At 35.5% G+C, this 14,494-nt stretch overlaps 2 long non-coding RNA genes across 2 annotated transcripts; both read left to right on the top strand.

Annotated features, from left to right (window-relative positions):
• Positions 1-9,823: 9,823 nt before the first annotated feature.
• LOC123676477 lies at positions 9,824-11,883 on the top strand. Its single transcript, XR_006746947.1, has 2 exons — positions 9,824-10,494; positions 11,226-11,883. It is a non-coding gene; the product is annotated as an uncharacterized LOC123676477 (long non-coding RNA).
• Positions 11,884-13,551: 1,668 nt separating this feature from the next.
• Positions 13,552-14,371, top strand: LOC123675802. The gene is made up of 2 exons (XR_006746812.1): positions 13,552-14,009; positions 14,064-14,371. It is a non-coding gene; the product is annotated as an uncharacterized LOC123675802 (long non-coding RNA).
• The last annotated feature ends 123 nt before the right edge of the window (positions 14,372-14,494 follow it).

The following is a 14,494-nucleotide window of genomic DNA, read 5'->3' as shown; positions in this document are numbered from 1 at the left end:
TAAATCAAAAGATCTTGGAGGCCAATTCACAGGTCCAAAAAGTGAAATTAGGTGGTCACCAAACGTGTCTTTCGATAAATCGATTGTGGCACGTGCTGTGTGACATGTTGCGCCGTCTTGTTAGAACCACAGCTCCTGGACATCATGTTTGTTCAATTCAGGAATGAAAAAAATAGTAATCATGGCTCTATACCGATCACCATTGACTGTAACGTTCTGGCTATCATCATTTTTGAAGAAGTACTGACCAATGATTCCACCAGCCCATAAAGCGCACCAAACAGTCAGTTTTTCTGGATGTAACGGTGTTTCGACATACACTTGAGGATTAGCTCCACTCCAAATACGGCAGTTTTGTGTGTTGACGTAGCCATTCAACCAGAAGTGCGCTTCATCGCGAAACAAAATAAAATGGACGTAGTGCGCGATACGTATTCCGCACAGAACCATTATTTTCGAAATGAAATTGCACTATTTGCAAGCATTGTTCAGGCGTGAGTATATTAATGATGAATTGCCAAACCAAACTGAGAATAAATCATTTGACAACTGTTAAATCGGTCGCCATCATGAACAGAAATGCCAACTTAAAGTTATATACCTCGAAAAAAACACCCGTAATGTACTCCAACCTGCCTTTAACATATCAATGACTTTTCTGTAGAAAGATTCGTCTTTGTTTTCGATATAGGCTTCAACCTCGGCAATCACCTCTTCATTGAAGCCTAACTTCATTCCCTGGAGCATTCTTTTGAGGTCTGCACAAAGCCAGCAGTCACTGGAAGCTGAATCAAGAGAATAAACTGGGTGGTCAAGCAGTTGGAAAAGCAATTCTTTCAAGTTGACCCTTGGCCAAGTTTTCATCGATTTGTGATAAGGAAAACTGGTTTTATCCATTTTTGTATTCAATATCTTGATTTAGACTAAACATGGAGATCTTGGCCAACTGAACATCTATACCAAATTCCCCCAAAATCAGACGAGAATTGCAAAAGTTGAGGTTGTTACAAGGATTTCCGGACACAGAGAAATATGAAACCAAAGATACTCAGAATAGTCTAAACTTTATTTAGCAAGCGAAAATATCGTAATCGGAGATTGAATATGAAAAGCAGTCCAATATCACAGCTCTCTTATGGAGCAGAGCTTGAAAGTTTCGAGTCCAAACGGCCTTCATCAAGCCAGAAGCGGTAAATCTCCTGAATGCTGTTTATTCTGATGGTTGGCATTCTGATCCGTTTCAATTACATAATACAACCCAAATTACGGAAGTTATATTTAGATCTCGGGTCTCTGAATCTTGATGAGCCTTTTATCCCGCAGATTGGAGTTTCTCCCCCGCTCAAAAGCGAAAAATTAAAGGCTACCGTTTGTCGAGGTTATCTGATCGAAATCATCCCCCTTTTCAGATGATTATAGGGGGTGTTCGGACTAATTTATTTGTCAACATCCGCGCTTAGATTATCTCAATCATAATTCAATTGTTTGCGGTAACTATGTCAGAGTGGAAACGACAAAGAAGAGTGAAACCTTGAGTTTACATTGGTGAATTTATTCAATGCTTTATAAAAAGTTTTACAATAGTCCATTGGGTCCAATATGCGCTGAACTACTCGATAATTCTTGTTGCCAACGAGTATCCAACTGCATAATACCTTTGTAGAAGCCCTCATCTTTATTGGCAGAAACCTTGGACATACAACAAACTCTATCGAGGCCAAATTTGTACCTCCAAGATTGGCCTTAGATAGAAACAGGTAGTAGTCACTTGGTACCAGGTCCAGAATATAGGGTGGATGCATAAGGTATTCCCTTCCGAGCTCCCAGATCTTTTGGTGCGTTATCAAAGATGTGTACGGCCTGGTGTTGTCCTGATGAAACACAACTGCTCTCCTATTCATCAATGCTGGTCACTTCTGTTCTATCGCCAGCTTCAAACGGTCGAGTAGTAGCTCATAGTAGATTATTCCTCGTCAATCTCACCAAAAACTCATCAACACCTTCCTGATCTTCAATACTAGCTTGGTCACGGTCTCTGTCTCGTAACATAACGTAAGTTACCCATTTTTCATCATTAATTAATGAAGTCATCATTCACTTCAGAAATGGGTCGATTTTGTTGATATTCAGTAGACTGAAGGGCTTGGATATAATGCCAACAATATTTGATTCCAAAACAGCTTTTAGGACTGTCATAAGTGTCATCAATGTGCTCCGTGAAACAAGTCATCTATTTGGTACTCAAATGAAACAAATGCAAGGGGCACTGAAAAAGGGATATATAGGATGTTTTATTTTCGAGGTATATAACTTTAAGTTGGCATTACTGTTCAAGATAGCGACCGATTTAACAGCTGTCAAGTGATTTATTCTCAGTTTGGTTTGGCAATTCATCATGAATAGACTCACACCTGAACAACGCCTACAAATGGTGCAATTTTATTTAGAAAATAATGGTTCTGTGTGGAATACGTATCGCGCACTACGTCCATTTTATCGTTTAGCGATGAAGAGCACTTCTGGTTGAAAGCCTACGTCAACAAACAAAACTGCCGCATTTGGAGTGAAGCTAATCCTCAAGTGTATATCGAAACACCGTTACATCCAGAAAAACTTGGTGCGCTTTATGGGCTGGTGGAATCATTGGTCCGTACTTCTTCAAAAACGATGATGGCCAGAACGTTGCAGTCAATGGTGATCGGTATAGAGCCATGATTACAAACTTTTTCATTCCTGAATTGAACAACCATGATGTCCAGGAGCTGTGGTTCCAACAAGACGGCGCAATATGTCACACAGCTCGTCCCACAATCGATTTATTGAAAGACACGTTTGGTGACCGCCTAATTTCACGTTTTGGACCTGTGAATTGACCTCCAAGATCTTGTGATTTAACACCGCTAGACTACTTTCTGTGGGGCTATGTAAATTCATGCGGATAAGCCACAAACCCTTGAGTCATCGAATATTGGACGTCCAGATTGGACTACATCCGAGCCAGCAGTGGCGGTCATATGCCAGAAATCATATTTAAGATGTAATGCCACAAGATTATCTTGCGGATAAATAAAATTCATGTAAATCGAATAATCCATCGTTGTTTTATTGCAATTTAAATTTCTGTAGCTCTAAAAAAAACACCCTTTATTTGGTACACAAATGAAACAAGAGCAAGGGGCACTGAAAAACGTATATATTAGCCTAAAAAGAGATCCTAAGGTCTTATATACCCCTACGATTCCCTCTAATTTGGATCCATCTGTGTACCGAATAAATGACTTGTTTCCAAATAGATTCATGAAATTCACACCACATTGAGGACACTTATGACAGTTTTGAAGGCAATTAAAAAATCAAATCTTCATAACATTTGTCATTGTTCCGAATCACCGAAAGACAAATAACCAGAAATCACACCAAACCACCCTCCAATAGTCCAGCTAACCCTTCCTATCAAAATCCAACTCGAAGGACCAAAAAATCGGCGAGAAGAAAACGAACGGCATCGACCAAATTTTCGCAGATTTAAGTGGGGACAAACGTTCGATCTCCACATATAATGGCCCTTAACTCCTCTCCAATAACCCTGCACCCAGTTATCTTCCGTAGTCTGCACGGCCCTGTGGCCGAGCCTCGTCTAATGACCCCCGTGCGGACACTTGACTTTCTATGGTTCCGCGTTCCGTCTCTATGCGCCCCGCCCGTCCATTGTGACGTCTTGTCGCATCTCGTTAGCGCACCGCACGAGACGCCGCGTGGAACGCATCCCTGCTAGCTGAAAAACGCTTCCAACGGCTGGATTAATTGATATGGAATGGGGAGCGAGAGTGTGCAGCCTCCCCAGGTGTCCTGAGGGATGACTGATCGAAAAATGTTTAGGTTGTCTCTAATTGTTCGATGTAAAGGTTGCCGACGTTTGCGTGAGGCCAGTAAATGATTTCAAGCAGATGGTTGTCTATGGTTCGGGATGGGTGGTCTTTGGTGTTTCGTTTTTAACATAATCTATGTCGCCTTAACATCAGCTGATGGGAATATTCTATGTATACTAAGCCTGGAGCAAGGATAGCACCGTGTCGAAATTTCGGAAAGTAGATTTTAGTCTGGATCAACATATGGTAGGTTGAGTGACGCTACATTTGTTGTTTGAAAAATAGATAACGTTTAGTTTCATTTATTGATAAAACATTTTTTTCGGCAACCATCTGGGAAGTGCTCACTTCCCGGACGCTTTTTCTCTGAGAAAGTAGCATTTCCCGGCCTAGTCCGGAAAGTACCTACTTCCCGGACTAGGCCGGAAAAGAATCATAGAATCCATAGCAACCGAGATAACGGCTGACAGTTCATATGAAATTAGTTGTCAAAAATTTGCATGTTTTTTGATCGCAATCGCAATAAAATATGGAAAGCAGCAGCGATAGTGTTATTCTACATGGTTACCGAAAAAATATTGTACGCAACACGCCCGAAAATGGTTTTTTTGGACTCACAGACTTCCAGGACTCGCTTACGCTCGTCCTGGAATTTTGTCTATTCGCCCAAAAAAACCTATTTTCCGGACTTGTTTCGTAAATTACTATTTTCAGATGATGAAAATAGTGTGCAAGAAAAGCACTGGCTTGATAAGTAGCATTCCAACTCTGCTCCATCAATAATAATGGTTTAAAGGTATTCTGACTTTAACTTCGAAGAACCACCAACGATACTAAATGTTCTGGTCGACCGAATTGAGCAGTTGCTTTAGAAATCTTCAAAACGGTCCATGAAATGATTTTGGGCAAAGGTAATTGAAGTTCTGTGTGATAATGATGGTTTTGAAGGTATCAGTGAACATTTGTCCATGAGAAAGCTTTGCTCGAAAAGGCATCAGCCTTGCTCAGCACTATCAAAAGCAACAAGGCATCATCGATTCCGAAAGCTGTTTGGAGCTTCCTAAGCAATATGAACAGGATTTTTTGCGTTGATATGTAATATTGGATCGAACTAGGATTCATTACTATACTTCTGAGTTGAAGAGAACGCCAACTGAGTGGAAAGCAGTTATTCCTATTTTGGGAGGTTCATTTTGTGACCTTCGTTGACTGTCTTAACAAAAGTGAAACCATCAACAGTGAATAATGAATAACTTTATTGGATCAATGGAGTGGAGAAATGCAAATTTAAAAATTCTCCTTCACCAAGACAATGCTTCTCGTCAAAAATCGAAAAAAACCAAAATCAAGTTCTCAAAAGAATGCTCTAGGAAAAGCAATTTGGCTTTATTAAAGAATGATTGGCGAGGTTGAAACCTCTTTCGAAAGTAGGAGACGAATCTTTCTACAGAAAAAGTATTGAAAATTCAGAGGTATCAAAATGAATCAAATGTATCAATCATGAAGGTTACTATGTTAACGAATAAAGTCGAATTATTGAGAAAAAATTTGATTTTCTGTGAATTTTGACTATGTATCTAATTTGAAAATAGAGAATACATTGAATTGGATGTTTTTGGAAAATTTTAATTTTCTTGTGGAGATAAGTCTTGATGACAGATTTTGAAATACCCTCCTGTAATGTTAATCTACTATTTCCTGAAAAAAAAAAACTAATTATGGAAATAAATCAAATTTTAAAGCAAATTATGACATCTCATAACGATCATGGATTTTAATTGGTCGCAAAGATTGCTCTGTATGCGTCAGAGTTCTAGATTTGAACTGAAGAAAAACAGGTGAATTGATTCCGAAAGTTATTCATATATTTCATAGGATTAAATTAAAGAGGTGAAAGTGAAAATGGAAATGAAATTCTAATGCCAACTAGACTACCAGAACCAGATAGATAGACTAGCCAGAACCAGATAGTCTCATCTCGATAAAATTAAATTATAATCAATTATCTTCAGTCTAGACGACAACTAGACCTTTTGTGTTTACTATTTACGATCGACAAAACATATCTGCGCTATTTGTGATCGTCCTTCATTTGGGAGAAAGTTAGTTGTATTGTTACAAGTTTTTACACAGAAAGTTTTATCGTCCCCACCTTCAAAGTTATTATTATTATTATTCAGTGAATCGAGGTCGTTGCAGCTCTGTTAGCATCCCGGGAACTGAGCCAAATTAATATTTTGTTCTTAACCCTACCTATTCATACAAACCCAGGGAGACCGTCGATACGTTTAACGAAACCGACGACATCCTTAGGAGCCTTGGCTATTACTTCGTGAGTATCCAGAACTGACTTTCCCATGTGAGTGGTTCTTAGGCAAGGCAGTCCTGGACATTTGCACACTATGTGTTCGGCTGTTTCTACATCCTTTCCACAGAGCCTGCAGATCTCATTTGCTGACTCACCCATGCGGTGCAAAAGGTATCTGCACCGACAGTGTCCTGTCAACAGTCCCATCATAACCCGAAGCTCAGCTCGTGGTAGCTTCAGAAGCTGGTATAGGTCAAAGAAAGCACCACAAATTTCTTGGCCTGAGCAAGATTCTGGGTGTTTCTCCAGATGGTTTTTCTATGATTTCACTCCCATTGTTGGACCACTGCCTTCTATTGGTCTTTTTCAAGCCTACAGAAGGGCTCTGGACCAACAGATGTTGACCTTGATTCCCTTTTTGCAAGTTCATCGGCTTTTTCATTTCCTTCAATACCACAATGCCCCGGTACCCATGGTAGAGTTACCTTTTTCCCTCTGGCCAGTTCCTTTATGGTATCACGGCACTCCCATGTCAGTAGAAACCTCTGGCTATATGATTCCAAGGATCTCACTTTGGTCTAGCTGTCTGTAGTGATGTCAATACGCGCCCCTGTGAGGTTTCTTTTGAGACACTCTTGGGTGCAAGTATAGACAGCTAGTGTATCTCGATTTGCAAGATAGAGGGCTCACTTCCCAGGTATCCATTCTCCAAGTTACTGTTGACTGAATTTATCAAAATATCCAGGGAGTTCTAAGCTCACGGAGGGTTGGAACAGTCAAGATGAAAAACAGTAAACATAGCCAAGGTTTCCTATTTCAAGAATCGTTGAATTTCTCTTAATTGATTTCACAATTCCACTAGTAACAAAAAAGAAAAATAACAGAATGTCATGGTGGAACGAAAAATATTGACAAATCGATAATAACGAAGCCATCTCAAAATAAACCCCATCTACCAAATTCACTTTCTCCATCTTCACCAAGAAAAAGATTAAAAACCCTCAAATGTAAACCCCATCAGAATGAGCAATAACCCAATTCATCCAACATTCTCAGTTTCTCAGTTTAACATCCCATTGGACGTAGCCGTTTCAAGGGGCCGTCCTTCAACCGTCTCACCCTCTCCTACACCCCCGCTGGAGGGTGAACCCCCAGCCGTTTTCCGTGAATCGCGGAGCTTTGCGCGAACGTCCCTGAAGAGGTTCAAATCTGACAGAAACCCGGTCTGGTTAACTGAAGTGTCGGGTATAATGTTACCCGATATTCATCTCTCTGAATGCGAAAAATGAAAGAAGTTACAGGAGCCTCAGTTCCAATTATACCACTAAAATACAGATTTAATTGGAGGTCGTTTCAATACCGTTCGCCTACCCTCGCCAGGGGCGGCTCGTGGCAATACAATATAATAAAGGGTGTTTTTTTAGAGCTATAGAACTTTAAATTGCAATAAAATAACGATGGATTATTCGATTGACATGAATTTTATTTATCCGCAAGATTATCTTGTGGCATTACATTTCGAATATGATTTCTGGCATATGACCGCCACGGCTGGCTCGGATGTAGTCCAATCTGGACGTCCAATTTTCGATGACTTTTTCCAACATTTGTGGCCGTATATCGGCAATAACACGGCGAATGTTGTCTTCCAAATGGTCTAGGGTTTGTGGCTTTTCCGCATAGACTAATGACTTTATATAGCCCCACAGAAAGTATTCTAGCTGTGAAATCACAAGATCTTGGAGGCCAATTCACAGGTCCAAAACGTGAAATTAGGTGGTCACAAAACGTGTCTTTCAATAAATCAATTGTGGCACGAGCTGTGTGACATGTTGTTGTAACCACAGCTCCTGGACATCATGGTTGTTCAATTCACAAATGAAAAAGTTAGTAATCATGGCTCTATACCGATCACCATTGACTGTAACGTTCTGGCCATCGTCGTTTTTGAAGAAGTACGGACCGATGATTCCACCAGCCCATAAAGCGCACCAAACAGTCAGTTTTTCTGGATGTAACGGTGTTTCGACATACACTTGAGGATTAGCTTCTTTCCAAATGCGGCAGTTTTGTTTGTTGACGTAGCCATTCAACCAGAAGTGCGCTTCATCGCTAATGGACGTAGTGCGCGATACGTTTTCCGCACAGAACCATTATTTTCGAAATATAATTGCACTATTTGCAAGCGTTGTTCAGGTGTGAGTCTATTCATGATGAATTGCCAAACGAAACTGAGAATAAATCACTTGACAGCTGTTAAATCGGGCTCCATCTTGAACAGTAATGCCAACTTAAAGTTATATACCTCGAAAAAAACACCCGTTATTTTTTATAATACTATGTAAAATCCAACGTTACTTTAAGTTCCAGTTTCCACGAATCTTTTTCCTACTCAAAACAGCAAGTTCTGACTTCTGAATAGTGTCTTGCCTGCCCCATAGGACGGGCCGCCACTGCCTTTTTCCCTCCGCATCAGCGACCGCGAAAGTTGGGGGATCCGAACCGCAGTTTTTCAATCGGAAAACCCCTGGAAAGCGGGGTTTATTTCAGCGGAAAATGAAAAAGCCCTTGCCGATCTCCCATCTCGTTAAAACTGCTGCAGTTTTGTTACCGGGCACTTCACCCGGTTTTCCAAAGGGGTGGGGGTATGAGTTGAATTTAGGTACGGAAAATTCGAAAACGCTGTCGTTTTGGCTATGGAAAACCCGGGATTTCGCTTGGCGATTTTCGCACTTGAAATGTGATATCGTGGTATTGCGCGTTTTTACTTGGACAAAATGTCTGTAATTTGAGTTTAAGAACGCTCGTTTTTTCGTGGGAGAGTTATTGTGTTTACGGTCGGATGGACAGAATTGAATTTGATCGCTTGATCTTCATCAGAACCTTATCGTTTGAGGCCGTTTCGCTCAAAATCGAGAATAGCAGAAATCGTAAAAATGATATTGTAAGTTCGGAAAATAACGGTGAAAAGTGCGAAATTTTCAGGAAAATCTCAAAGAGCACTCGTTCTCCGAGCATATGGCTCCATTATTTCATCACAAAATCTGTTATTTTCAAATTTAAGCCAGGACTGTTTCGACTCAATGAGGACGATAACTCTCTAGTTGAAAAATCTGAAAACTTGATTTTTTTAGGTAATGCTATCGATGTCTAAAAAAGACAACATTTGAACAACTCCCTTTAGCACAAAAATTATAACTGCTATAACAAATTTTGTTTGTATCTTTGGTAGGGTCGCCGCAAGACACTTATGCGCCTCGGCAAAAATTCCTTCTTTTATTTTTGAAATATCAAAGAAGCCGTCTTAAGAATATCCCACTTCAAAAGAAGCCGACAGTAAGCCAATCGTCTGGTAACGTTTAGAGTGAGCACAATGCCGACTGAATCATTATTGGTTATTTCAAATATTATTGAGAATCTTTCTCTATATTTCCCGTCAGATTAAACCTTCATTGACTGGTATTTGAATTAAATTGATGTGTTTTGTTATTTACAAGAAAAAAATTGTGTTTGGCAGCAGAGGGCTCTGAAATCAATCATTTATCACTAAATTTTTTTCAATTTAATAAGTTGTATATATATTTGAGTGCCATTATTTGTTTTTTTTTAACTTTCAAACTGCGTTCTGCTCTGTTAATACTCTCATCTTAGCAATTTCATATGGAATCGTATTTTTGAACTTTGAAGCACCTTGCCAAATTTATCAAAGGACGTTTTGTCGGTTTTATAAGAAAAATGCCCTGAATTATTTGAAAATATTAAATTAGTAAAAGGACACACTTTTTTAAGGAGCATTTTCATAACAAGTTAAGGACGCCTATTCGACTTCAATAAAATTGCAAAGTAACTTTGCAATGTAACCCTGATGAAGCCGCTTAGACGGCGAAACAATTCTCGTAAATTATAAAATCTGTGGAAAGAAGTAAGTGTTTACATTTATTTTTTTACCAAATCAATATAATTTTCCACCAAGTAAGGACTGAATCAATTAAATATTTTAATTTTATGTTATGTTATGCCGGTCCTGGCGGCGGCCTTGATCTTTGGTGACAGCTAAAATTGCATACACGAAAAACACTACTTGGTTTCTGTAGTGATTCAATTCGAAATCACAAAAAAATTCACACTCACCTCCTGTTAATTCCTACCATATTTCATTTCGTCAATACTCAACCACGTGTTAGAATCATATGTCTAGAGTAAATATCATTATCGAAAATATTCAGCTACGAAGAATATCAACGGAAAACATTCTTTATTGAAATTTTTTCACTCTGAAAAATACAATCAAAAGTCCAGTGCAAAATGCCGTTCAACGTAAGCTTTTTTCATTATTTCATTGTTTATTTTGTGATGAATCCAATAATTAGGTGTACTGTAATGTCTAATTTTTTTTCTTACATATAAACTTCATTCTTAGGTTTTTCAGATTGAAAAGTGATATTTGTTCTAATATCAACTCATTTAGACCCAAATAACTTTGAATCTTAAATTTTTTAGTTCGTCTAGATGATATCCAAAAAACTAAACTTATAATGAATATAACATACATTTTTCAAATCAAGATGAAAAATTGAGAAAATTGAGAAAGTACATCTTTCGACAATGAAATTACATTTAACTCATATTATCCTACTTCCATTATTTAAAAATTATTCTGATGCTCAGAATTCAATACTGGCTTGATTTTTTTTCTTATAATTCCATTCTAGTTACAGAGAAGAAGAATTGCAAATGGTTCACTATTATTCGGTCTAAGATTGATAATAGCAACATTTTCCATGATTTTTATTTGTTATATAGTTTGGCCCATTATTATAATTGTAACCTGTACAACATATATAAATCACCAATACTGTTTACATTTGTCCAAAAATTTTCTTGCAATACATTACGTCATTAAGAATGCAACCTAAGAAAAACACACCTGACATTAAATTTTATTATTTGACCGGAAATTTTCAATTTTCGCCAAGTACGTTTTGTTATCTTCATTTATTATTTTTCGAAAAGATATTATTTATATATATAAATATTTTCCATTACAGATATCTTTGGCAGTAGATATAATTCTGTTAAATATATATACATGGCTTACACTCCGTTTTACTGAAATTCCATTGGAGGAGTGTAGCTCCACTTATATTGTGGCGTTCTTAATACTCTCGATATATGTGTTGTATCGTTTATATCTTGTTTTAAAAGACTTCATTTATGACTTTATTTTAAGATGATTTTATTTTTGAAGTAATGGCAATTGACTATTGTTTCTGTTAAGAGAGCCTAACATTTTCGTTGGTATTTTAGAATGTTTTAATGTTGTTCGTGAAAAGTTTAAGTTGTATCTATGATGTAATAATAATATGATAATAATAATAAATGAGTTTCAAAGACGTCACTTATAATGGTAAAAATGTTATGATATGTATTTAATAAAATTTTCATCAATCGACTAACTTTAGGTTAAATGTCTTCAGAGACAATTGAGATCCATATTAACGATCAAAATTGTATTTCCCCATTATACAATATGATTTAATAACAATTGAATGTTTCGATTCTCTCCAACTGTTGTTTGTTAAAGCATTTCATATTGTAATAATGAATCATTTCATACATGTAATTTTTGTATTTCAAATGAATTGTATGTTATATCCACAATTTTGTTCGAACTTTGATGCCATTCATTAAAATTTGGATACAAAATGTTTTTATCATTGAAGAAATCCAATAAAACAAATAAAGAGCAAGCAATCTATATTATAGACGTAGTCTAAAGATCCCTTAGTTTTCTTGAAAATTCTGAAGAAGAACCTTTTGATTTAAAATTTCAATTTTCCTATTTACTGAATGTTATGTGTTCCATATTACTTCATCTTTCATAATCCTTCAGAACAAAATAAGCTTTCCCAAAATATGACCGAAATAATAGAGTACTCGTTGAAAAAAAATATATTTCTATCATTACTAAGAATGATTTCAGTATAATTTTAGGGCAATTTTAACTTCAGTTATGTTTTATATTATAGAATGAAAAAACTATTGAAAATGGGTCATTTTCATTCATCACTTTAAACCTTAAAATATATAGAGTCCAAGCTCTAAACTGAATAGAAATATCGATATATAATATTCGATTTTCTGAAAAAAAATTAATGTTTGCTCCTACTGCAGTAGTTCCAAATATCCTACTTCAATTATTAAAAAATGCTTCTGGTTTTTCAATGTTCAATATTCACTTGATTTTTTTTATATTATGTACATTCTTGTTACTTTTGAGACAAGTACCTATACCGTGCTATTATATGCTCTAAATTCAATTCTAAGACTACTTTGCACAATGTTCATATGTTATATAGTTCGGTCCTTTATTTTTGTTGCAAGTACAGGATTTTTAGATTACCATTACTCTTTATATTTCAACAGAATTTTTTTTTTGCAATACATTAACTCATTTGAAACAAAATTACACCTGAAATAAAAAATCCATTGATGTTCTAGAACTGTTCAAAAGACACCATGTAGTTATGTGTTATAATTTTACTTTAAGTAATTTTAAGTCGATAACCATTCATAATATATTATTTATATTTGAAAATTTTTAATTCCAGATGGGTATAGCTCTAGATATAATTACATATAATGCATTTTCATGGCTTAGTAGGAGAATCATATTTCCTCATCTTCCATGGTATCAGCCTAGATCTACTTTTTTCATTACATTTTTAGCAATCAATACGATATGTCGTATATTTATTTTGTATAATGCCTTAATTAATGACTTTTAAAATATAATTTTTTTTTTTATATATAATTCAAAGGAATGACACTTGTTTTTCATAGTAGGCCTAATATTTTCGAATATTTTATTTATATGTTTCAATATTCTCCTTGAAAACTTTCAGTGTATCAAAGGTTTCAGAACAATAAATACTATGAGAAAAATTCGATGCTATAGGTACCTATACATGAATTGTCATTGATTGATCTGACAAACTTTAGTTTAAATATGTTCATATACAATCATTGAGGTCAATATCAGCATATTAGTATTTTCTTTCATATAATATGATATAATAACAATTTAATTTTGTGATTGCTTGTTTATGAAATCGTTTTATATTGTAAATGTTAACCAATTCATTCATTTGTTTTGACTACTACATGAATTATATGTATATGTATTATAAATTGTATGTAACATTAATTTTTTTCCAATTTTGATGTTGTTCATTAAAATTTGGATAAAAAATGTTTTCTTCATTGTAAAAATCCATGACAACGAAAAATATCCCAAAATCTGGATTATTTAGATAGATAAATTTTTCCTCTAATTAAACTTTATTTGAATTTTTTCACTAAAATATTGGAATATTGAACTCATCTTCGTACGTGATGTTGAGTGTTTCTTGTTTTCTCAATCCCTATTCTCTTGTGGCATTTTCTCCACTTTGATTATTATGTATGATATTTCATATTGTTCGTTTTTTCAAAACCTATATTCAATGACTTTGAAAATGTAATTTTCATTTACAAAATAATGGTAATGAATTATAATATTCCTGACCCCATTTGAAAACGATATCCATAGATTTCTTTTCGAAATTCATTGATCCGGATGTAGAACTTAATTATTCAAAATATCACTGAGGCCAATAATAAAAAGAAAAACTAAGCCGATAATTTTATATACTTATGTTCTCCGTATGTTCTCATGTTATTTCAATGTGATCAGAAATTTCTGAAATAGCTTTAAGTACATAAGTTCATATATATACGATAAAATTTGGAAAGAAAAGATGATATCAGAACCTGAGCAAATTTTACATGCTGTAAGAATTTTTTTGTACAATTCGTTCTGTATTTTCTAAGTCAATTTTTTTCAGAGGCAATTTCATGTGGTTTACATCAGACAAGAGAAAGATGACACTTCCAGGGCTTGTACCAGATATTTTATCATATTTTTGTTTGCAATGGCATTCCTATTTATAGTGAAATTAATTAATAATTATTTTTCTGTGTTTGCGGACTTCAGCGAAGTTTCTCTAAAGCAATCAAATACATAATTCGATTTGTCCAATTACTGTAACATGTAAGTGTCCACTGTATTCTTTCAAAAATATCAATAACAAAATAATATTTATTTCATAAGACATATGAAATATTTTCATAGCAATAAATATATTTTTATCCATTTGATATTTTATTTAATATCCATTAAACAATATATTGCAGAAATTAAAATTTGATATGTTATTAAAATGTGGACCAATCCAGAATAAAATATCAAATCATATAATCGTTACGAGAATACATT

The sequence above is a fragment of the Harmonia axyridis genome, chromosome 3, assembly GCF_914767665.1.
Source record: "Harmonia axyridis chromosome 3, icHarAxyr1.1, whole genome shotgun sequence".
NCBI classification, from domain to species: domain Eukaryota; kingdom Metazoa; phylum Arthropoda; class Insecta; order Coleoptera; family Coccinellidae; genus Harmonia; species Harmonia axyridis.
Note: the sequence above shows the minus strand (reverse complement) of the source record. Positions and strands in the feature narration are given on the sequence as shown.